We start from the raw sequence: 26791 nt of genomic DNA on the forward strand, positions 1-26791 counted from the left end.
CTCGGACCACAGTCCACTCACCTTCTCCCTGAGATTGGGTGACATTGTACCAAACGAGAGGGTCTGGAGGTTGAATCCTCAGGTCATACAGACCAATATTTCTCCTTAATACAGACCAAAAGATTTTACCAAAAACTCTGGCTAACAGGCTTAGCACTTTAATTGGCAAATTGGTCCATTCGGATCAGACCAGCTTTATCCCTAACAGACACTCATTCTTCAATCTCAGGCGCCTCTTCAATATTATGTATTCTCAGAGGTTACCCAACGTGGACCTTGCCGTCATATCTCTTGACGCCGAAAAGGCATTTGACCAAGTTGAGTGGCCCTATCTATTCAAGGTCATACAGATATTTAATATTGAAGATAGGTTCATAAATTGGATCCAGATTTTAAATAGGAACCCCTGTGCCAGAATACTCACTAACCAATCATTGTCGCCCCGATTTAACCTCAACAGGGGGGCAAGGCAGGGTTGTGCCATTTCTTAAAGATATCCATAAAAAGTGTCGTTTAAAGTTTGCCACAAGCCACCTGGGAGACACACCAAACATGTGGAAGAAGGTGCTCTGGTCAGATGAAACCAAAATTGAACTTTTTGGCAACAATGCAAAACGTTATGTTTGGCGTAAAAGCAACACAGCCGAACACACCATCCCCACTGTCAAACATGATGGTGGCAGCATCATGGTTTGGGCCTGCTTTTCATCAACAGGGACAGGGAAGATGGTTAAAATTGATGGGAAGATGGATGGAGCCAAATACAGGACCATTCTGGAAGAAAACCTGATGGAGTCTGCAAAAGACCTGAGACTGGGACGGAGATTTGTCTTCCAACAAGACAATGATCCAAAACATAAAGCAAAATCTACAATGGAATGTTTCAAAAATAAACATATCCAGGTGTTAGAATGGCCAAGTCAAAGTCCAGACCTGAATCCAATCGAGAATCTGTGGAAAGAACTGAAAACTGCTGTTCACAAATGCTCTCCATCCAACCTCACTGAGCTCGAGCTGTTTTGCAAGGAGGAATGGGAAAAAAATTCAGTCTCTCGATGTGCAAAACTGATAGAGACATACCCCAAGCGACTTACAGCTGTAATCGCAGCAAAAGGTGGCGCTACAAAGTATTAACTTAAGGGGGCTGAATAATTTTGCACGCCCAATTTTTCAGTTTTTGATTTGTTAAAAAAGTTTGAAATATCCAATAAATGTCGTTCCACTTCATGATTGTGTCCCACTTGTTGTTGATTCTTCACAAAAAAATACAGTTTTATATCTTTATGTTTGAAGCCTGAAATGTGGCAAAAGGTCGCAAAGTTCAAGGGGGCCGAATACTTTCGCAAGGCAATGTATAATCTTCCCAGAAGTAATTTTTTCAGATACCTACAAATTAGAGACTACGTTAGAAAACACCTCCCAACATTTGGGAATGCTAAACCTTCCATGTTTGACAGATGCATAAAAATATGCCCCACCTCAGATAAACTGATATCGCGTCTATATGATGCTTTTCAATCTGTTAGCACACCTTCTACAGATGCCATCAAGGCAAAATGGGAGGAAGAACTAGGGACTGACATCTCGGTGGCAGACTGGGAAGAGAGCTTGGAGTATATCCACACATGCTCCATTAATTCCAGACATCGTCTCATACAATTCAAGGTATTACACAGTTTACACTATTCCAAAACTAAACTGCATAGGATATTTCCTGACACATCCCCTACATGTGATAAATGTCAGGCTGCGCAGGGTACACTACTCCACTGCTTTACCCTATGTTCTAGCTTGCATGGTTATTGGTGTGGATTTTTTGGGATCCTCTCTGAAGTTTTGGAGACTTCAATAGATCCAGACCCGCTTCTGATAATCCTGGGAGTATCTGAGTCCCTAAACGGATTAACCAACCCCCAAAAACAACTAATCTCGTACGGTCTCATCTCGGCAAAAAAAAAGAATCTTGTTGTTTTGGAAAAGGAGGGAAGCGCCCTCTACCAAATTATGGCTCAGTGAATTGGCAAACACTGTACACTTAGAAAGAATTAGATATATTCTGAACAATAAATTATCAACATTTGATCAAATCTGGCAGCCTTTCCTCTCCTACTTGGACGAGTCGGTGCTGTGAATTTGTACTTATTAACGCACTCTCAATTGTAATATTTTAATCTACCTTTGGGCAGCATGTGCTGGCCCTGCCACCCGAATAGGGGGGAATATGGGGGGGGGGGGGGATAGGGGGGACATCTTCCCTCTTTCTTTCTACGTGTCCTTGTTTTGTATGTCGTGTTCTGTATTATTCGTTCTGCACCCAGAACTCTGGGTCTTGTTGTTCCTGTATGCTCTTTTATGTTTAGATAAGAATTGCATACCTGTCTTGTATAGCTATACACCATTCTTGTGTGTGTTTAATAAAAAATATTTGAAACATAAAAAATAAAAATAAAAAAATAAACATATTCTATTCTTATTTACAATAAAAGTGACTCCAAAATTCCCTTATAATAAATGTCCATTGGATTCCCAATCGAAGTCATGGGATGTCAATGTTAGTTCATGGGACACTCATGAGTCACCATCAGAATCCCATGTAAACTCATGGGGCCACCATGGCAGACCCATGAGATGCTATGGGGTACCTATAGGAGATCATGGGATACACATGGGACTCACAGGAACAGTCATATAGCACCCATGGGACCCCATGAGCTTTATATGTACAGTACCAGTCAAAGGTGAAGTAGCCTTATTCAACCTATTTAGCCCCTCAGCAGGACGGTTGCAGCTAGTACTGTATATACAGTACCAGTCAAAAGTTTGGACACATCTACTCATTCCAGGGGTTTTCTTTATTTTCACTATTATCTACATTCTATAATAATAGTGAAGACATCATGAAGTAACCAAAAAAGTGTTAATTTGAGATTCTTCAAAGTAGCCACCCTTTGCCTTCATGACAGCTTTGCATTCTCGTGGCATTCTCTCAACCAGTTTCATGAGGTAGTCACCTGGAATGCATTTCAATTAACAGGTGTGCCTTGTTCAAAGGGTATACAGAATATATCCCTATTTGGTAAAAGACAAAGTCCCGTATCTCAGTCTGCATTGACTGACCGTCATGTCATTAAGTAATGATGTACTGTCATTTCTCTTTGCTTATTTATTTGAGCTGTTCTTGCCATAATATGCACTTTGTCTTTTACCAAATATGTCACAACTTTGAAAGTTTCTTCAAGTGCAGTCGCAAAAACCATCAAGCGCTATGATGCAACTGACTCTCATAAGGGCCAACATAGAAAAGGAAGACCCAGAGTTACTTCTGCTGCAGAGTATAAGTTCAGTAGAGTTAACTGAACCTCAGAAATTGCAGCCCAGAAAAATAATTCAAAGAGTTCAAGTAACAGACACATCTCAACATCAACTCTTCAGAGTAGACTGTGTTTTAGGCCGTCTTGGTCAAAGCAAAGAATAAACCACTACGAAAGGACAGCAAGAAGAAGAAGAAGAGACTTGCTTGGGCCAAGAAACACGAGCAGATGGACATTCGACCAGTGGAAATCTGTTCTTTGGTCTGGAGTCAAATAGGAGATTTTTGGTTCCAACCGCCGTGTCTTTGTGAGGTGCAGAGTAGGTGAACGGATGATCTCCGTGTAACAGGGTTGGTTATGTTTCCACTTGCCTCTAAAGAAAGGTGTATTCAATGTTCAAGCATTTTTATTGGTTGGTTCAACTCTGATAAGGCATGTTGTGATTGGCCCCGCATGCAGATAGGGGGAGATCGCGAACGTCAGGTCTCCCCAGTATGAAAATGTGATGCAAGAGGTAGGTCACGTTCTGAATGCTGTTTTCTATTTTACAATGTGTTCAAGTTTGCTGTACATTACTGATTTATACATACAGTGGGGCAAAAAAGTATTTAGTCAGCCACCAATTGTGCAAGTTCTCCCACTTAAAAAGATGAGAGAGGCCTGCAATTTTCATCATAGGTACACTTCAACTATGACAGACAAAATGAGAAAAAAAATCCAGAAAATCACATTGTAGGATTTTTTATGAATTTATTTGCAAATTATGCTGGAAAATAAGTATTTGGTCATCTAAAAACAAGCAAGATTTCTGTCTCTCACAGACCTGTAACTTCTTCTTTAAGAGGCTCCTCTGTCCTCCACTCGTTACCTGTATTAATGGCACCTGTTTGAACTTGTTATCAGTATAAAAGATACCTGTCCACAACCTCAAACAGTCACACTCCAAACTCCACTATGGCCAAGACCAAAGAGCTGTCAAAGGACACCAGAAACAAAATTGTAGACCTGCACCAGGCTGGGAAGACTGAATCTGCAATAGGTAAGCAGCTTGGTTTGAAGAAATCAACTGTGGGAGCAAATATGAGGAAATGGAAGACATACAAGACCACTGATAAGCTCCCTCGATCTGGGGCTTCACGCAAGATCTCACCCCGTGGGGTCAAAATGATCACAAGAACGGTGAGCAAAAATCCCAGAACCACACGGGGGGACCTAGTGAAGGACCTGCAGAGAGCTGGGACCAAAGAAACAAAGCCTACCATCAGTAACACACCACGCCGTCAGGGACTCAAATCCTGCAGTGCCAGACGTGTCCCCCTGCTTAAGCCAGTACATGTACAGGCCCGTCTGAAGTTTGCTAGAGAGCATTTGGATGATCCAGAAGAAGATTGGGAGAATGTCATATGGCCATGTATCGTGAGATTTTGAGTGAAAACCTCCTTCCATCAGCAAGGGCATTGAAGATGAAACGTGGCTGGGTCTTTCAGCATGACAATGATCCCAAACACAACGCCCGGGCAACGAAGGAGTGGCTTCGTAAGAAGCATTTCAAGGTCCTGGAGTGGCCTAGCCAGTCTCCAGATCTCAACCCCATAGAAAATCTTTGGAGGGAGTTGAAAGTCCGTGTTGCCCAGCAACAGCCCCAAAACATCACTGCTCTAGAGGAGATCTGCATGGAGGAATGGGCCAAAATACCAGGAACAGTGTGTGAAAACCTTGTGAATACTTACAGAAAACGTTTAACCTCTGTCATTGCCAACAAAGGGTATATAACAAAGTATTGAGATAAACTTTTGTTATTGACCAAATACTTATTTTCCACCATAATTTGCAAATAAATTCATTAAAAATCCTACAATGTGATTTTCTGGATTTGTTTTCTCATTTTGTCTGTCATAGTTGAAGTGTACCTATGATGAAAATTACAGGCCTCTCTAATCTTTTTAAGTGGGAGAACTTGCACAATTGGTGGCTGACCAAATACTTTTTTGCTCAACTGTATGTGGGTATATGGTACCTGTTAGGGATTAAGGGGCTTTCTGTGATGTGCTTTGGCATATGATTGCTGTAAATAAGTGTGTTAGCTAGCATACACCGATGTAATGGTCACATAAGCCCATGCTACAGATTTTACCATCGACAGCCATCAACATCGTTAAGCCCTTCACAACTAACGTGCTGTTTCCTATTTAACAACAGAAATAAATAATTCTGCAGCGAAACGTCATCCCATCTGGTTTGCGCTTAGTGGGACTTTTTCAACAGGACCATCACCCATAACACACCTCTAGGCTTTGAAAAGGCTATTTGACCAAGCAGGAGAGTGATGGAGTGCTGCATCAGATGACCTGGCCTCCACAATCAACCCAATTGAGATGGTTTGGGATGAGTTGGACCGCAGAGTGAAGGAAAAGCAGCCAACAAGTGCTCAGTATATGTGGGAACTCCTTCAAGACTGTTGGTGATTTATTTACAGTTCAAGGCACAGTTAACCAGCATGGCTACCACAGCATTCTGCAGCGATACGCCATCCCATATGATTTGCGCTTACTGGGACTATCATTTGTTGTCAAGCCCCAAAGGCCCAACTCAGTCCCACAGACACAGGTGAGAGAGTACTCATCATGTCACACCTGCTCCCGCTCCCCCTCTCTGGAGCTCAAGGGCACCAGGCTGCCCATCATTACGCAGACCTGTCACCATCATTATGCACATCAGCGCTCATTGGACACACCTTGACTCCTTCACTTTGTTGATTGGCCCTTTTATATCTGTCTGTTCCTCAGTTCGTTCCCCGTGTCAGCATTATTGTCATTGTGTTTTCCCGTGTCCAGACAATGTCCTTGTTTGTTTCTGTAACGGCTGTTGAACACAGAAATAAACAAAAATAACAAAGCGAATGACCGAAACAGTTCTGGCCGGTGCAGACACATAACAGAAAACAACTACCCACAACTCAAGGGTGAAACCAGGCTGCCTATGGTTCTCGAAACAGCTGTCAAATGTTGTCTCTGATTGAGAACCATACTTAAGTAGCCTGTTTTCCCACTCTCCTCGGCCCGGGTTATATGGCACCAGCCCTACGCATGGTGTCCCCGGTTCGCCAGCAGAGCCCAATGCGGTCTGTTCCACCCCGCCGCACTTGCCGGGCTACGGGGAGTATCCAGCCAGGACGGGTTGTGCAGGCTTGGTGCTCGAGACCTCCAGTGCGCCTCCATGGTCCGGTCCATCCGGTGCCTCCTCCATGCACCAGGCCTCCGGTGGCAGCCCCACGCACCAGGCTGTCTCTCCATCTCCTCCCTCCAGGTGCTCCCGCCTGTCCAGCACTTCCGGAGTCGCCCTTCACGCCGGCGCTGCCGGAGTCGCCCTTCATGCCGGCGCTGCCGGAGTCTCCCGCCTGTCTGGCGCTGCTGGAATCTCCCGTCTATTCTGGGCCCGCTGCAACCTCGGACTGGGGACCCTTGTGTATTGATTATAAGAAAGGCATTGATGTTCATGGTTAGGTACACATTGTAGCAACGAACGCAGGACATGCTAGATAAACTAGTAATATCATCAACCATGTGTAGTTAACTAGTGATTATGATTGATTGATTGTTTTTTATAAGATAAGTTTAATGCTAGCTAGCAACTTACCTTGTCTTACTGCATTCGCGTAACAGGCAGTCTCCTCGTGGAGTGCAATGAGAGGCAGGTGGTTAGAGCGTTGGACTAGTGTAACTGTAAGGTTGCAAGATTGAATCCCCCGAGCTGACAAGGTGAAAATCTGTCGTTCTGCCCCTGAACGAGGCAGTTAACCCACCGTTCCTAGGCCGTCATTGAAAATAAGACTGTGTTCTTAACTGACTTGCCTAGTTAAATAAAGATTAAATAAAGGTGTAAAAAACAACAACATTAAAATAGGCTAAATCGGTGTCCAAAAATACATCTCACATTTCATTACATTACATTTTTATATATTGCTACTCAAATTTTAAAAAATCACAAATAATATTTTATATTATTAATTTCTAACAACGGCATTAGCATGAGAAGAACTTACCAGTCCAAAACGATGTCATCTCCGTTCAAAAAATATTCCTCCATTTGGGAATCGCTAAATGAATCATCCTCCAACAATCTCTGTCTCACTTTCCCGATCAATTTCTTCTAAAATTATGTGTACATCTGTATATCTAGACTTAGATTTAGCTTTCCCTGACTTAGTCGCCATACTGATTGATATATAAACAGCTGAAGATGCGCTTTACCAAAACAACGCTGTGCGTAACATGCGTTGCTCCTTCCGGTATGAAACTTCAATGTCGAGTGACCCTCTTTAACAAACGCCGGAGTTTACTACATGGGTTGGTCTTCCAACACATAAACATTACATTTTGCCGTTTACCTCAGCTCATTGGCTATCTACCTACCAAGATTTCAAGACGATCAGTGGTCATTGGGTTGAAATACAGTCAATCAACGAAACAGCGGTCATATCATTGGTGCAGAAAGATGTCATTACTTGTTGTCTTCAAATCGGTTTCTTTCAGTCAATACGTCCCGCGAAATGACTCATCAGGTTTGGTTGTGTTACAAACAAACCAGTTGATTGCAATGAAACCAAACATGACTGGAAAAGTCACGTTTAGTGTGTGTATTTACATCAAATGTGTAGTCGAAAATGGAATGAGACGGAATTCACGACACAAGCGGTTCACAAAATGTGTTAGGCTATAAAAATTGATTTTATCAAACAAAAGACTATTCATTGTGTAACAATGAGCATTAGAATTGCAAACAGAAGAAGATCGTCAAAGGTAAACTATTTATTTTATTGCAGTTTGTGATTTTGTTACGCCTGTGCTGGTTGAAATAGTTGTTTTTTATGGGGCTTTATCCTCAGATAATCGCATCGTATTCTTTCGCAGTAAATTATTTTTTAAATCTGACAACGTAGTTGGATTAGCAAGATTCTAGGCTTTCGAAACATTTGAGACACTTGTATTTTCATGAATGATGAATATGACTATTTATGTAGCGATCACTGTATGTTGTCGAATTTCATCCCGTTCGGTGCGCAGAGAGGTTAAACAACCAGAATTACAATTTCATACTCATGTCACAACGGCCATAAAGCTAGCCAGCTAACGTACGCTAACCTCATTCTGTACAAATGTGCCACCGCCACATTCAAACGAGGCTGCAAAGAAAACGAATGGGACTGTTGCGACTGTGGTGACATCAAAATCTGGGGTGTGAACTACGTTTCTATTCAAGCATTGATTGACATGGTAATGGCTCTATAGTATTGCAGAAAAGTTGAAAAAAAACGGACCCCTCCGACGCTCTCCGTTACATCGTGATGTGTCATGGCGTAACGTACAGCACGAATAAAGCAATTAATTATGTCTTACCTGTCTTGCCTCTCTCCACCAGGTGCAGCACTTCTCTCACCGTTTACAAACAAGAAAGGGACAGGGTAAGGGGGGGATACCTAGTCATTTTTTGCATCATTACTGCAAGCTATCATGACTCTCAAAAGCTGCTGTTTATTTCTGAAGATCACTTGAGCACCGCCCTAAAAACGATTCAAATTCGACACAAACCTTCAAATAGGTATGTAATGACACATTATATAAACTCTATATAGTGTTTTATTTACATTTGAAAAGAGATAAGGTGATAAGTTGGACAGATCGTGTGAAATAAGCAGTTTCCCCCAAACGACATCTCTCCTTCTCACTATCACGCAATAAGTTTTGATTCCCCGCCCACCATTTTTAAAAAGACACGACGAAGATCATTGCCTTCTTGAATCGTGCAGAGATGGGCGTCATGAAGGTCTCATCATTGATTTTGTTGGAAAGGGGAGAAATTGTGCTTTACATTGGTATTGATATTACAGTTGATCTGGAAGTATTACATTTTTTGGCCGCTAAAATAAGGTCAATTGTACGGACCAGCGCAATGTACAAAAGTGAGTGAGTTTACGTTAGCTGTCTAATGTTCGCTAGCTTGCTAAATAGTGATTTTACGACAAAAAATATGCATAATCGTTTACCTCTACATTAACTAACATGTTCCGCTCAACTGTACATTTTTTGCATGATTTGTTATGACATTATAATCACTTACATTTACATTTCACTTACATTTTTTCAGCCATCTATATTGAAGAAAGTCTGCAGCCTTGTGTCGCATACCGTCAAATTCATCATGGGAACCACGATATGATTGGTCATTGCCCAGTAGTCAAGGCTGGTGATTTGCATAAAGTTGGGAAATGTACTTTTAGACCGCCTCCCACGCCACGTTCGCTCCACCCAGCAGTCCCCCACCCACTCCGCTTCTCACTGGTTTCCTTCCATTGAAAATTAATGGAAAGTGGTGTTTCACCATGCGGCACCACATGCCAGTGTACACGAAGGGTCACTGGACATGTTAGCTAGCTAGCTATGTCAACCGGGTGTTTTCTTGTCTAGTCTTAGCTAGAATACCGATGTTTTACAAACAAAACACTAGCTAGCTAAATTAACTACCTAATATCACATAGGCCAGAACCTAAACATATTGACTTAGCTAGCTAATATCACCTCTGCTCTAAAAGTTACTGTCCCTAAGATACAGTAGCTAGCTAGCTAACATTAACATTAGCTGACGTTAACAGAGAAACTTTGACAACAACCACAACCAGAAATTAATTAGTGACTGCGATGAAATACACTATTACAAATAATGTTATACTAGCTACAATTACCTATTTTTAACTTTTTGAAATTTTCTCTGGCTGGCCGTTGGAAAGTCAGGCTACGAGGCAGGCTCGAGCTGCAAGGCAGACGGCTCGAGCAGCAGAGGCCACCACTGCTGGATCATGTGTTTTTGGTTAATTAAGAGGTGATGCTAGCTCCTTAAGGATCTGACCCTTTAATTTATTTTTTGTCTAATATGATATCCCCAAATCTGCCTGTAGCTAAGGACCTGAAGCAAGGATATGTATATTCTTGATACCATTTCAACATAAACAACTTGCAGTTTGTGGAAATGTTAAATGAATGTAGGAGAATATAACACATTAAAAGATAATATAAAGAAAAATAAATACGTTAAAAAAAAATGTCCATCATCTTTGAAAGGCCACAATGTATTATTCCAGTTTAGGTGCAATTTCGATTTTGGCCACTAGGTGGCAGCAGTGTATGTGCAAAGTTAACTGATCCAATGAACCATTGCATTACTGTTCAAAATGTTGTATCAAGTCTACCCAAATGTGCCTAATTGGTTTATTGATACATTTTCAATCATCAGTACATAACTGTGCACTCTTCCAACAATAGCATGCTATCATTTTACTGTAATAGCTACTGTAAATTGTAGAGTGCAGTTCATATACCAATAATTCATGTTTTATGGCCATATCAGATATACCTATGTCCTAGGAAATGTTCTTGTCATTTACAACGTCATGCTAATCACATTAGTGCACTTTAGCACACCTTCCCGCGGGGACGAAACCGATCCTATAGGATACTTCAGCAAGCATTGATGTTGGCAATTGAAGATACATGTATGCTGCCATTTGTTATGTTGAAAATTACAATCACAGACTTGTAAAACAGACAGGAAATAGTATATGAGAAGTTATACTGTAACGGTTTTCTTTAGGTGAAGGAGAGTCGGACCAAAATGCAGCGTTGTGATGATTCATGTTTGTTTAAAAAAGGAAAACTATACATGAATAAACTACAAAAATAATGAAATGTGAAAACCTAACAGCCTATCTGGTGACAACAAAACACAGAGACAGGAACAATCACCCACAAACACACAGTGAAACTCAGGCTACCTAAATATGGTTCCCAATCAGAGACAATGACTAACACCTGCCTCTGATTGAGAACCATATCAGGCCAGACATAGAAATAGACAAACAAGACATCCAACATAGAATGCCCACCCAGCTCATGTCCTGACCAACACTAAAACAAGGAAAACACACACGAACGATGGTCAGAACGTGACAGTACCCCCCCTCCAAGGTGCGGACTCCGAACGCACAACCTAAACCTATAGGGGAGGGTGTGGGTGGGCATCTGTCCACGGTGGCGGCTCTGGCGCTGGACGTGGACCCCACTCCATAAATGTCTTAGTCCACCTCCTTAGCGTCCCTAGATAGGCGACCCTCGCCGCCGACCTTGGCCTAGTAGTCCTCACCAAGGGCCCCACTGGACTGAGGGGCAGCTCGGGACTGAGGTAGCTCGGGACTGAGGGGTAGCTCGGGACTGAGGGGTAGCTCGGGACTGAGGGGAAGCTCGGGACTGAGGGGAAGCTCGGCACTGAGGGGAAGCTCGGCACTGAGAGGAAGCTCGGCACTGAGAGGAAGCTCGGCACTGAGAGGAAGCTCGGCACTGAGAGGAAGCTCGGCACTGGCGGATCTGGAAGATCCTGGCTAACTGACAGCTCTGGCTGCTCCATGCTGACTGGCTGCTCCATGATGACTGGCTGCTCCATGCTGACTGGCTGCTCCATGCTGACTGGCTGCTCCATGCTGACTGGCAGCTCTGGCTGCTCCATGCTGACTGGCGGCTCTGGCTGCTCCATGCTGACTGGCGGCTCTGGCTGCTCCATGCTGACTGGCGGCTCTGGCTGCTCCATGCTGACTGGCGGCTCTGGCTGCTCCATGCTGACTGGCGGCTCTGGCTGCTCCATGCTGACTGGCGGCTCTGGCTGCTCCATGCTGACTGGCGGCTCTGGCTGCTCCATGCTGACTGGCGGCTCTGGCTGCTCCATACAGACTGGCAGCTCTGGCTGCTCCATACAGACTGGCAGCTCTGGCTGCTCCATACAGACTGGCAGCTCTGGCGGCTCATTGCAGACTGGCAGCTCTGGCGGCTCCTTGCAGACTGGCAGCTCTGGCGGCATCTTGCAGACAGGCAGCTCTGGCGGCATCCTGCAGACTGGCAGCTCTGGCGGCTCTATGCAGACTGGCAGCTCTATGTAGACTGGCAGCTCTATGCAGACTGGCAGCTCCTTGCAGACTGGCAGCTCCTTGCAGACTGGCAGCTCCTTGCAGACTGGCAGCTCTATGCAGACTGGAGACTCCGGCAGCGCTGTAGAGACGGAAGGCTCTGGCAGCGCTAAACAGGTGGGACACTGGAAGGCTCTGGCAGCGCTGGAGAGGAGGAAGGCTCCAACTGCGCTGAACAGGCGGGAGACTCCGGCAGCGCTGTAGAGGCGGAAGGCTCTGGCAGTGCTAGATAGGCGGGAGACTCCAGCAGCGCTGGAGAGGAGGAAGGCTCTGAAAGCGCTGGACAGGCGAGGCGCACTGTAGGCCTGATGCGTGGTGCTGGCACTGGTGGTACTGGGCCGAGAACACGCACAGGAAGCCTGGTGCGGGAGGCTGCCACCGGAGGGCTGGTGTGTGGAGGTGGCACAGGATGGACCGGACCGTGAAGGCGTACTGGAGATCTTGAGAGCAGGGCTGGCACAGGACGTGCAAGGCTAGGGAGGTGCACAGGAGGCCTACTGCGTGAGGATGGCACAATCTTCACCAGCCGACTAACACGCACCTCAGGACGAGTATGGAGCGCTGACCCAGGTGCCATCAAATCCCCGATACGCTCCGTCGGGCGAATTCCGTACCTAAAGCACCAACACAGCAACTCCCTCATAACTCTCTCCTCCAATTTCCCCATTAACTCCTTCACAGTCTCTGCTTCGCTCACCTCCAACACCGGCTCTGGTTCTGGTCTCCTCCTTGGCTCCTCACGATAAACAGGGGGAGTTGGCTCAGGTCTGAACCCTGACTCTGCCACACTCTCCCTGAGCCCCCCCCCCCCAATAAATGTTTGGGGCTGACTCTCAGGCTTCCATGGGGCGGCGATATTCTCCTGGCTGAGCCCAGGGTCCTCTTCCGTCTAATTCGTCCTCCCATGTCCAGTCCTCCTCGCGCTGCTCCTGCTGCCTTTCATCACGCCACTTGGACCTGTTGTGGTGGGTGATTCTGTAACGGTTTTCTTTAGGCGAAGGAGAGTCAGACCAAAATGCAGCGTTGTGATGATTCATGTTTGTTTAATAAAGGAAAAACTATACATGCTTAAACTACAAAATAATGACATGTGAAAACCTAAACAGTCCTATCTGGTGCAAACACAGAGACAGGAACAATCACCCACAAACACACAGTGAAACCCAGGCTACCTAAATATGGTTCCCAATCAGAGACAATGACTAACACCTGCCTCTGATTGAGAACCATATCAGGCCAGACATAGAAATAGACAAACAAGACATCCAACATAGAATGCCCACCCAGCTCACGTCCTGACCAACACTAAAACAAGGAAAACACACACGAACGACGGTCAGAACGTGACATATACAGTTGAAGTCGGAAGTTTACATACACTTATGTTATGTACAACACTTATGTTGGAGTCATTAAAACTCCACAAACTACTCCACAAATTTCACAAATTTCTTGTTAACAAACTAGAGTTTTGGCAAGTCGGTTAGGACATCTACTTTGTGCATGACACAAGTATTTTTCCAACAATTGTTTACAGACAGATTATTTCACTTTTATCACTGTATCAATTCCAATTCCAGCACAATTGTAGTGGGTCAGAAGTTTACATACACTAAGTTGACTTTGCCTTTAAACAGCCTGGAAAATTCCAGAAAATGATGCCATGGCTTTAGAAGCTTCCCATAGGCTAATTGACATCATTTGAGTCAATTGGAAGTGTACCTGTGGATGTATTTCAAGCTGACCTTCAAACTCTGTCTCTTTGCTTGACATCATGGGAAAATCAAAAGAAATCCACCCAGACCTCAGAAAACAATTGTAGACCTCCACAAGTCTGGTTCATCCTTGGGAGCAATTTCTAAACGACTTAAGGTACCACATTCATCTGTACAAACAATAGTACGCAAGTATAAACACCATGGGACCACGCAGCCGTCATACTGCTCAGGAAGGAGACGAGTTCTGTCTCCTTGAGATGAACGTACTTTGGTGCGAAAAGTGAAAATCAATCCCAGAACAACGGCAAAGAACCTTGTGAAGATCCTGGAGGAAACAGGTGGAAAAGTATCTAGATCCACAGTAAAACGAGTCCTATATCGACATAATCTGAAAGGCCGCTCAGCAAGGAAGAAGCCACTGTTCCAAAACCGCCATTAAAAAAAGCCAGACTACGGTTTGCAACTGCACATGTGGACAAAGACCATGCTTTTTGGAGAAATGTCCTCTGGTCTGATGAAACAAAAATAGAACTGTTTCGCCATAATGACCATCGTTATATTTGGAGGAGAAAGGGGGAAGCTTGCAAGCCGAAGAACACCATCCCAACCATGAAGCACGGGGGTGACAGCATCATGTTGTGGGGGTGCTTTGCTGCAGGAGGGACTGGTGCAATTCACAAAATAGATGGCATCATGAGGATGGAATTGTATGTGATTATATTGAAGCAACATCTCAAGACATCAGTCAGGAAGTTAAAGCTTGGTTGAAAATGGGTCTTCCAAATGGACAATGACCCCAAGAATACTCCCAAAGTTGTGGCAAAATGGCTTAAGGACAACAAAGTCAAGGTATCGGAGTGGCCAAAAATCCCTGACCTCACTCCTATAGAAAATTTGGGGCAGAACTGAAAAATCGTGTGTGAGCAAGGAGGCCTACAAACCTGACTCAGTTACACCAGCTCTGTCAGGAGGAATGGGCCAAAATTCACCCAACTTATTGTGGGAAGCTTGTGGAAGACTACCTGAAACGTTTGAACAAATTAAACAATTTAAAGGCAATACTACCAAATACTAATTGAGTATATGTAAACTTATGACCCACTGGGAATTTGATGAAAGAAATAAAAGCTGAAATAAATCAATCTCTCTACTATTATTCTGACATTTCACATTCTTAAAATAAAGTGGTGAACCTAACTGACCTAAAACAGGGAATTTTTACTTGGATTAAATGTCAGGAATTGTGAAAAACTGAGTTTAAATGTATTTGGCTAAGGTGTATGTAAACTTCCGACTTCAACTGTACGTGTCTATACCTCAATTGTAAAATGTAATATTCAACTAACAAATAAGGCAATTTCCGCAATAGAGTGAATGTTGACTTGGTGATGTGAGGTCTTATTTTCAGGTGCAGCAAAAATGTGGCATGCAATCTTCGGTTGTGATGACAAAGAAACACTATTCTCAAAGTTACACAGTTAGTGATACAATTCATAACTTACCCGGTTGAGTTAAGCAGTTTTATCTTCTTCTGTCTTCTCGGAATGTACTACAGTCAAAAGTTCCATGCAGGAAAATGTTCAATGTCTCACAAATATGAGGTGTGCAAAAATAATACATTGAACATTAAGCAGATGCTTTTATCCAAAGCAACAGTATACATGCATTAATTTTCCATTTGTGGTCCCAGGAATCAAACACACAGTCACGTTTTGAGCGCCATTATTTCTTCCATTGACTTTCATGGTCGTTATTTATTTAGCTATTTTAATGGGCTATAGACTACATCTGTAACATTTGAATAGGCTGTTGAAATAACTCAACATGCATGGTTGTAGGCTGCATCAATCCTTCCGCCTAGGTAGCAGATGATCAAATACAATGATTCTACCTCCTAGACTACAACAACACACTGCAATGAGGAATTCATTTTTAGATGTACACAATTATTGTCTAAGCTGTAAACTGCAGTGATCTAGGTTCATTTGAATAACCGTTCAAATGTCCTTTTGTGTTTCATGCCGAAATAAAGCCCTGATTATACAACTATTTGGATCAGTTATGGGTTTATTCTTGACTGTTTACAAGGTACAGAAAATTACATTAGGCTGTATCAGTGTTTACAGATAGGTCTACCATAGAAAAATAGGCTGTAGCCTATGACACTGAGATGTGCTGTCAGTTATGGATCATGTATCCCAAGTCGTCCTATAATTAACATGGCCACCAACATATGCTTAAAAATCGCTAATGTCATTATATTAAGCCAGGATTGGCCGAATGACAGAAATTAATAGAATTAGTGTGGGGTTCCCCCCAAAAATCGGTAGTAAAATTTAGTTAATTTATAGCATAGATTCTCTAGGATCCTTCTCCATCTAATACCATAACAGGTAGGATTTTCGCTTGCAAATGACCTAGCAAATTCGAAGTGAAATTATTACCTTAACTCGTTTTTTCATTCTTCCATCAACTGCTGAATATAGCCTTACTTCTGAATAAGTTAATCAGCCCAGATATGATGAAGTGGACTCGGCCCGAGTACCATTAGGCGGAACCCAGAGTAATATGATTATGCTGGAGCCTCAAACTGAATAGGCCAGAACCCACCGTGTTGTCTGGGAATGGCATCAGTGAAATAACTGTGAAAACTGTGGCCTCCTAATGGCTATTAGAAATGGAACAGATGGCAGCCTCTCGAGTGGCGCGGCCTGGGGTTCATCCCGGCTGTGACCGGGAGTCCCATAGTGCGGCGCACAATTGGCCTCTAGCAACTTCTTGTGGCGGACGCCTGCAAGCTGGTTTCGGTCATCAGTCGAGCAGTGTTTCCTCAGACACATTGGTGCGGCTTGCTTCCGGGTAAAGTGAGCAGTGTGTTAAGAAGCATCATGGCTTGGCGGGTAATGTTTCGGAGGACGCATGTCTCGACCTTCGCCTCTCCTGAGCCCGTTGGGGAGTTGCTGCGATGAGAGAAGATTGTAACTACCAATTGGGGAGAAAAATTTCCTGAATTACCCAGAAACATTAACACAGCAGGGTTTCTGGGGTATGAAATAGCCTCTAAATAGTTCCCATACTGTTTACATTATACTATACACTGAACACAAATATAAGTGCAACAATTTCAATAATTTAGCTGATTTACAGTTCATATAAGGAAATCAGTCAATTGAAATAGATTATTTAGGCCCTAATCTATTGGTTTCATATGACTAAGAATATAGATAGGCATCTGTTGGTCACAGATACCTTAAAAAAAGGTAGGGGCGTGGATCAGAAAACCAGTCAGTATTTGGTGTGAACACCATTTGCCTCATTCGCATAGAGTTGATTGTGGCCTGTGGAAAGTTGTCCCAAACCTCTCAATAGTTGTGCGAAGTTGCTGGATATTGGCAGGAACTGGAACACACTTTCATATACATCGATCCAGAGCGTTCCAAACATGCTCAATGGATGACATGTCCATGAGAATGTAGGCCATGGAAGAACTGGGACATTGTGTACAGATCCTTGCAATATTATCATGCTGAAACATGAGGTGATGGCGGGGGATGAATGGCACAATAATGACCTCGTCACGGTATCTCTATGCATTCAAATTGCCATCAGTAAAATGCAATTGTGTTCATTTTCCATAGCTTATGCCTGCCCATACCATACCCATTCAGCCTATTCCATACCCATTCTGACAGTTTGTGCAGAGATTATTCGGTTGTGCAAAGCCACAGTTTCATCAGCTGTCCAGGTGGGAGGTCTCAGACAGGTGAAGAAGCCAGATGTGGAGGTCCTGGGCTGGCGTGGTTACACGTGGTCTGAGGTTGTGAGGCCTGTGGGACGTACTGCTAAATTCTCTGGAGGTGGCTTATTGTAGAGAAATTAACATTGAACAAGAACATTCAATTCTCTGGCAACAGAGCATGCCAATTGCACGCTCCCTCAAAACTTGAGACATCTGTGGAATTGTGTTGTGTGACAAAACTGTACATTTTAGAGTGGCATTTTACGGTCCCCAGCACAAGGTGTACCTGTGTAATGATCATGCTGTTTAATCAGTTTCTTGATATTTCACACCTGTCAGGTGGATGGATTATCTTGGAAAAGGAGAACTGCTCACTAACAGGGATGTAAACAAATTTGTGCATAACATTTGAGAGAAATAAGCTTTTTGTGCGTATGGAACATTTCTGGGATAAACACTTTACATGTTGTGTTTATTTTTTGGTTCGGTGTATTAATACCATCAGTGGGACTGCATTCCACATGGTATGAAAAGCTGTTGCTAACTGAATGGTTCGAATATGCTGCCATCAGTGGCACACACTGCAAATGACATTTGTGCAAAGCCAAACACAAAGTGTTCCAATGTGAAGAATTAGAATACTTTATTGTCCACATAACATGGAAATGCCTCAATGCACAGCCAGTCTTGCCCAAGCTGTCCCCCATCTTGTTGCCCACATTACTTTTTTTAACTTAACCTTTATAACTAGGCAGGTCAGTTAAGCACACATTCTTATTTACAACAAGTCTACCGGGGAACAGTGGGTTAACTGCCTTGTTCAGGGGCAGAACAACAGATTTTTACCTTGTCAGCTCGGGGATTGGATCCAGCAACCTTTCCGTTACTTGCCCAAAGCTCTAACCGCTAGGCTACCTGCCGCCCTATGATAGCAAGGACCACAATGGAAATAAGTCTGTAGTTGTACTCAATGAATGAGGCAATTTAATATCTATTAATATGTCCAATAAAATACATTTCATGAATCAATTAATTCAGTAATAGTGGCATAGAAACCAGAAAAAAACTGGTTTGTTAAAACAGTGTAATACAAATGATACAAATTCTGTATATCAACAATGAAAAGAACACACAAGTACATTATAAAAACCTTATAGCCACCTGCATCAAACTGTCCATTCTTGCTGCCCACATGATAACGATGATGATAACTGTTTGGATGGTAATTTTCATAAAATAAACAAACAATCCACAACATCTCAGAATTTGGTAACAGTGGGGAGGAACGATTTACAGAAAATGTTGACAAAAATAAACTATTCGATTCTCTGAAAATATTGCATCTTGTCTTTTTTCTATTGATCTGTCAGTGTTCTGCTGATTTCTTTTTTTTCTTTTAAAAAGTCATTAAAATGATTAAAGGTTTAAAAGACACAAACCTCTGGCATGGAAAAGACTGATGGATCAATGGTCTTACTGCCGTGTTTAGCAAGTGCTAAGGAACCATAGCAAACCATCTACATTGTATTCTTGCATGACAGACTCATAGGGATGTCTTGAAAAAGACTATCAATGTTGCGCTGCTTTTAATGTATTTGTGATCTAGTTTCGCAACTATTTTTCTGGCTTAAACTCTTTCTAGTTGACATATTAATAGTCTCTTAAGGTGTCTGTTAATATATGGCCTCCACAACTTTACAACAAATAATTCAAAAGAACATTCTAGGCTTTCAATACTCTTTTTGTACACCTGTGGAGTAATATCATGGCCATGTTTCAAGCTTGAGGTGGCCACCAAGTGGTTTGTATATGAAGTGCATGTACTGTACACACTGTAAATTTCCAGTTTGGTGATTATATAATGTTTCTTCAGGCACTGGCTCGTAATCAAATGCTGCTGAGGCATTAACAGAAGCTCAGGCTATACAAGGCACCATTTGGGAAAACATGTACAAGAGAAAACATGGATAGCACAAAAATCCTCTCTGGATGACAAAAATAGTTTCCCCAAAGCTTAATAGCTGACAGTACACTTGGTCTCCACAACCCAGACCCACATCAGTGAGAACGTAGCAATGGAATCTAGGTTTGATGGTCAATCTGTACGTGAACAACATTAACCAAATGAAGCACTTTACGAGTGATGTGTGGGTCAGGGTTGTCAAGAGAATGAAAATACAACATTAGCTACATAGCTTTCAGGAAACTCACCCCAGATTGATGAGAATGCAAGTCAATAATAGGCATATGGGTCTAAAAACATACACTACCGGTTCAAAGGTTTGGGGTCACTGAGAAATGACCTTGCTTCCACGAGCACAACCCCCAAAAATGTGTCCATAAAAATGACATCAAATTGATCAGATATACAGTGTAGACATTGTATATGTTGTAAATTACTATTGTAGCTGGAAACGGCAGATTTTTTATGAAATATCTACATAGGCGTACAGAGGCCCATTATCAGCAACCATCACTCCTGTGGCACGTTGTGTTAGCTAATCCAAGTTTATCATTTAAATGGCTAATTGATCATTATAAAACCATTTTGCAATTATGTTAGCACAGCTGAAAACTGTTGTGCTGATAAAAATAAGCTATAAAACTGTCCTTCTTTAGACTAGTTGAGTACTAGAGCATTAGCATTTGTGGGTTCGATTACAGGCTCAAAATGGCCAGAAACAAATAACTTTCTGCTGAAACTCGTCAGTCTATTCTTGTTCTGAGAAATAATGGCTATTCCATGCGAGAAATTACCAAGAAACTGAAGATCTCGTACAACGCTGTGTACTGTACTACTCCCTTCACAAAACAGCTCAAACTGTCTCTAATCAGAATAGACATTTCTTTTTTTACCTTTATTTAACTAGGCAAGTCAGTTAAGAACAAATTATTATTTTCAATGACAGCCTAGGAACAGTGGGTTAACTTCCTTGTTCAGGGGCAGAACGACAGATTTTGACCTTGTCAGCTCAGGGATTCAGTCTTGCAACCTTCACGGTTACTAGTCCAACACTCTAACCACTTGGCTATCTGCCGCCCCAGAAAGAGGAATGGGAGGCCCCGGTGCACAACTGAGCAAGAGGACAAGTACATTAGTGTCTAGTTTGAGAAACAGACACCTCATAAGTCCTCAACTGGCAGCTTCATTAAATAGTACCTGCAAAACACCAGTCACAACATCAACAGACATGCTCAATGGGATCCGGGCTCTTCGCTGGCCATGGCAGAACACTGACATTCCTGTCTTACAGCAAATCACGCACAGAACGAGCAGTATGGCTGGTGCCCATAGGCAACGTTGTTGCCGGTGATGTCTGGTGAGGACCTGCCTTACAATAGGCCTACAAGCCCTCGGTCCAGCCTCTCAGCCAATTGCGGACAGTCTGAGCGCTGATGGAGAGATTGTGCGTTACTGGTGTAACTCGGGCAGTTGTTGTTGCCATCCTGTACCTTGTTAAGGGTTGCGTCAATTAGAATCTGGTATCAGAACAAGTATGACACTGAGTCACCGATTGTATACTATGTACTTTTTATTAGCTAAGCAATAAGTGGTAAATGCTATTTTCGTATATACGGGCTCTCGACCCCCCTCGCAGGGCAAACAGAGAACTGACTTGTTCTTGACAAAGATATTATAAATATACCCTGACAGAAAAAGTTCCTGCTTCCGAGCCGGCCTGTCAGAGTAGAGACTGGGCGTGGTTTAGACTCACCCAGCCTATCGTTGATTGTTGTCGTACGAGCTGGTGCCAGCCCCCGGGTGCTCCAGTTGATAGATGTAACTTGCTGTGTCGAGTATCTATGCGCTCATGCTCGATACCGTTATCTCGCACCTGGCTCCTGTTATCTAACAAAATACCGTTTGTTCTCGCAACACTACGTTCTGAATGGGGCCCCCCCCCCCAACTCATTGCACAGTTCCTGTCTTCATGTTATTCTGTATTTTTCCATCATGAGAAAGGCCCATGGCCCTGAAACTGTTACCAATGTTTCAAGTCAGCTATGTTGCAAAACACATACATACACACAAGCCAACAGCAGATAATATTCAATCACATATATGGTAACGGGCTATAGTGCATAACACAGAATCCTCATACTCCGCCAGTGTCTCTTTTGGGTCACTTTTGCCAGTCCCAAGCCCGGATAAAGGATGAGGGTTGGAATTGTGACATTTAAAAAAACAAGAATCGACAGAAGACAGTTCATTTGTAGTTCTAAAGATATTTAGGGTGTTTTTTACTCACTTTTGGTCTCTCCCACGACATTATTCCTCTCTCCTACAGCGTCCATCACAATTACATGCACATGGCCAATTATGCAAATTATGTGATGACGTCATTTAGCGCCTTTTAGGACAGCCAATAGCTACTTTCCTTACTGAGGAGTTGGCAACACTGACTAGGCGCACTTGAACTCTCACACCCAACTAGGTGGAGAAGCCCCTGACTGCTGCGTGCAGTGCAGTCAGAACGAAAGCGAGTCTTAATCGAACCTAACCAACATGGATAAAAATATAAACCTTGGATGTGAGACTGCCATTATGCATAATGTACTTTGTAATATTCATGTTGTACCAGTGCAGTGGTATATTTTTGTATAACCAACTACCGCACCAATGTTAGCATAGCGTTAATTAGCACCCATTTTCACGAGAGCTAGCTAATTAGCAATAGCACCCTTTTGCACTTAAGCTAGCTAATTGCATACAATGAGGGGATCTTATTTGGACAAATGTGCCTACTTGAGTAGTAAGCCTAGGTTTACATGTACAGTACAGTCATGTAATCGATTTGGTCGTTGATTTTCTGTGTTTCTTAAATGTATGCCCTGTTGTGTTTGGTTGGCTCTAAATGTGTATCGTTGATCCTGACGGCCGTTCCCTAAATTACACATAGCGAGTCTTCACAGCCTACACATAGTACATACAATAATGAAATGCCCATTACTAATTTTAATGTGTTGTAATTATCATGCCTTTTATGTGTTTGCTTATTTTGTTTGATGTTAGTGTGTTATTGTAGGGCGAGAGTCCCAAAAATAAAAAAAATGCAGCAGCAGTCAACTTCATCACTGCCCCTTCTGCACATATAAGGTAATATATGGTCAACAACCACATCAAACCTTAAACAGTCCCCAGGGGCCCCTCAAGAGCACTTTAAAAACTTCTTAGGGATAGGCGTCCTGTTAACGGGGCAGTTGTAAATCATGCAGCGCCTTGTGTCACGATCGCAGATTTTAGAGAAACAACAAATGTTGGTAGATATAAATGTCTTATATCGGCTGAAAGCTTACATTTGTGTTAATATAACTGCACTGTCCAATTTACAGTAGCTATTACTGCGAAAAAATGCCATGCTGTTGTTTGAGGAGAGCTCCTAACAACAAAACACTTTCTACTGTGATAGATTTGATAAATTCACCTCTGAAGGTGAAATGTGTACTTACAGCCTGAAATCTTGCTCTGATTTATCATCCAAAGGGTTCCAGAGATAACATGAAGTGTCGTTTTGTTAGATAAAATAATTTTTCATATCCTAAAAAGGTCCATATTGCATGCACGATCGATTTTGTATTTCCACTTGTTAAATTTGCAAAGAAAGGAATCTGTGAAAAACTAACCCTAAACGTTGTTTCAACCAGTCAAATCATGTTCGTATTTATTCCCCAGAGATCCTAGAACATAACCAGACTTCACTATATCATTAAGGGTGTAGTATATCCTATAGGATAACAAATTTGGTGAGAGAGTGACGCCTCATGGCATGCCAATGACGGGGGCGGTCTTCACTTGATTGACTGTAACTTTGTCAAATAAGCACCAATCGGGGTCAAACAAAGCTAGCTAGATAGCCAATGAGCTGGGCTTTACGGGAGCATTGGAAACCCTGTATCTGTCACAAAATGTAGCTGCTAACCTTGTGCGACAAGCCTTTCCTTTTGGACAAAAATTATATGAATATGGAGTTATATACACTGCTCAAAAAAATAAAGGGAACACTAAAATAACACATCCTAGATCTGAATGAATGAAATATTCTTATTAAATACTTTTTTTCTTTACATAGTTGCATGTGCTGACAACAAAATCAAACAAAAATGATCAATGGAAATCAAATTCATCAACCCATGGAGGTCTGGATTTGGAGTCACACTCAAAATTAAAGTGGAAAACCACACTACAGGCTGATCCAACTTTGATGTAATGTCCTTAAAACAAGTCAAAATGAGGCTCAGTAGTGTGTGTGGCCTCCACGTGCCTGTATGACCTCCCTACAACATCTGGGCATGTTCCTGATGAGGTGGCGGATGGTCTCCTGAGGGATCTCCTCCCAGACGTGGACTAAAGCATCTGCCAACGCATGGACAGTGTGGTGCAACGTGGCGTTGGTGGATGGAGCGAGACATGTCCCAGATGTTCTCAATTGGATTCAGGTCTGGGGAACGGGCTGGCCAGTCCATAGCATCAATGCCTTCCTCTTGCAGGAACTGCTGACACACTCCATCCACATGAGGTCTAGCATTGTCTTGCATTAGGAGGAACCCAGGGCCAACCGCACCAGCATATGGTCTCACAAGGGGTCTGAGGTTCTCATCTCGGTAGTAGTCCTGAGGCATGGTCCTAGGGCTCAGAGAGAGAAAGAAAGAAAGAATTAGAGAGAGCGTACTAAAATTCACACCGGATAAGACAGGAGAAATACTCCAGATATAACAGACTGACCCTAGCCCCCCGACACATAAACTACTGCAGCATAAATATTGGAGGCTGAGACAGGAAAGGTCGGGAGACACTGTGGCCCCGTCCGACGATACCCCCAGACAGGACCAAACAGGCAGTATGTAACCCCACCCACTTTGCCAAGCACAGCCCCCACACCACTAGAAGGATATTTTCAACCACCAACTTACCATCCTGAGACAAGGCTGAGTATAGCCCACAAAGATCTCCGCCACGGCACAACCCGTGGGGTGGGCGCCAACCCAGACAGAAAGATCACGTCAGTGACTCAACCCACTCAAGTGACTCACCCCTCCCAGGGACGGCATGGAAGAGCACCAGTAAGCCAGTGACTCAGCCCCTGTAATAGGGTTAGAGGCAGAGAATCCTAGTGGAGAGAGGAGTACCGGCCAGGCAGAGACAGCAAGGGCGGTTCGTTGCTCCAGTGCCTTTCCGTTCACCTTCACACACCTGGGCCAAACAACACTCAATCATAGGACCTACTGAAGAGATGAGTCTTCAATAAAGACTTAAAAGTTGAGACTGAGTCTGCTTCGCTCACATGGGTAGGCAGACCATTCCACATTGCACACCCTTTAGTTTGTCCGTTTTCAACTCACACATTTGTACATGAATTTTTCAAACATTCAAATTTCAATAGCTCCTTCGTCCTGTGACCTACTGACTCCAAACAAGGTTCAGAATGTCCACTGACTACTGGACTCTGAGGGTGGTGACCCTGGTACAGAGATGCTTGTTCTGAGCCGGGGCACGGTTCAAAACATGCCCACGTCAGGGGAGATTTAGGCAATCCCTAGCTGCTGGGCTGCTCAGTCCTGGCCCTGGGGGTCTGCTGTACTTTTGTCACTCTGGCCTAAATCTGAGTGGGGTGTATTGGCTTGGGGCGCTACAGGGCTGTGGATTCTTTGGGGCAGGACGGGGTGACCCAGCTATATTGTGTGCAAGTAACACAAGTACTGGACGAATAGTAATTATATGTTGTCAATAGTGTCTTCTAAACCCATATGGGCTGGGAACCAAATGGTGTTAGACACTGAAATAAAATGAATACATTTCTTTCCTCAGTTATGTCAACTGGCTGAGGAAGCAGATGGCCCGGAATCCTGGGGACCCCATGGAAGCTGCCCTGAATGACATTAAGCGCCGCGACAAGAAGGCAGCCGCACCCCCTCCTCCCCCAACAGCCTTAAAGACCCGGCCAGGGTTAGTATTACATGTGGTATTAGTAATGATAAAAATAACCAGTTATTAGATTTGTATAGAGTGTAACAGTGCTTGTTGTCTGTCTCTTGTTTGTTTGTTATTAAAGTCCACTTGGTCGAGCGGTCGCAGCATTTCTGGGGCAGCGATCAGTGCCCCCGGGCAAACTGCAGTCGACGGTGAAGAAGATCTTGGCCCCGAAGTCTGCAGTTCCAAGTAAGTCTCTACACACTGGAGCATTGTATTGAGATCCATTTTGTTTTGACAACCATTTATCTCATACTCTGTTCTGTGTCATACAGGGCTGTCTGCTTCCCGAACAGCTCTGCAATTGGCTCTAAAATCCGCAGATACCTCATATGCAGAGTTGGTCGTTATTGCTGTAGAAGTTGAAAAGTATAAGTTAATTACTGCAATACTGATATTTTTAAATCAAGTTTTGGATTCTGACGGACATAACCTTTTATGTAATGTAACCTCTTTTTTTTGTCATTGTAATATTCCTCAGACAAAGGAAGGTACATTGGGTAAGGTAGGTTTGGGTGAGAAACCTACCTTGTGTATCATGAAGCATGAATGCTTCTTAATGCTTCTTACTGTAGCCGTCACCCATTCATCCTGCTGCTTGGCTGTAGATTTCCTGCTGTCATGGAGCTGATATCCCCCCCATTCATCCTGCTGCTTGGCTGTAGATTTCCTGCTGTCATGGTGCTGGTATCCCCCCCATTCATTCATCCTGCTGCTTGGCTGTAGATTTCCTGCTGTCATGGTGCTGGTATCCCCCCATTCATTCATCCTGCTGCTTGGCTGTAGATTTCCTGCTGTCATGGTGTCACATCCTGCTGCTTGGCTGTAGATTTCCTGCTGTCATGGTGCTGGTATCCCCACCATTCATTCATCCTGCTGCTTGGCTGTAGATTTCCTGCTGTCATGGTGCTGGTATCCCCACCATTCATTCATCCTGCTGCTTGGCTGTAGATTTCCTGCTGTCATGGTGCCGGTATCCCCCCCATTCATTCATCCTGCTGCTTGGCTGTAGATTTCCTGCTGTCATGGTGCTCGTATCCCCCCCAT

At 43.4% G+C, this 26791-nt stretch overlaps 2 long non-coding RNA genes across 2 annotated transcripts; one reads left to right on the forward strand and one right to left on the reverse strand.

Annotated features, from left to right (window-relative positions):
* Nucleotides 1-2836: 2836 nt before the first annotated feature.
* Nucleotides 2837-7621, reverse strand: LOC149982497 (uncharacterized). The gene is made up of 3 exons (XR_016497162.1): nt 7354-7621; nt 6948-6978; nt 2837-6771 (listed from the first exon to the last, which is right to left on the reverse strand). It is a non-coding gene; the product is annotated as an uncharacterized LOC149982497 (long non-coding RNA).
* A 313-nt stretch (nt 7622-7934) lies between these two features.
* On the forward strand, nt 7935-26604 carry LOC118965377 (uncharacterized). Its single transcript, XR_005052703.2, has 4 exons — nt 7935-8110; nt 25583-25720; nt 25827-25933; nt 26020-26604. It is a non-coding gene; the product is annotated as an uncharacterized LOC118965377 (long non-coding RNA).
* Nucleotides 26605-26791: the final 187 nt, after the last annotated feature.

Source organism: Oncorhynchus mykiss, chromosome 7, assembly GCF_057628025.1.
Source record: "Oncorhynchus mykiss isolate SJ-2025 chromosome 7, ASM5762802v1, whole genome shotgun sequence".
Lineage (NCBI taxonomy): Eukaryota > Metazoa > Chordata > Actinopteri > Salmoniformes > Salmonidae > Oncorhynchus > Oncorhynchus mykiss.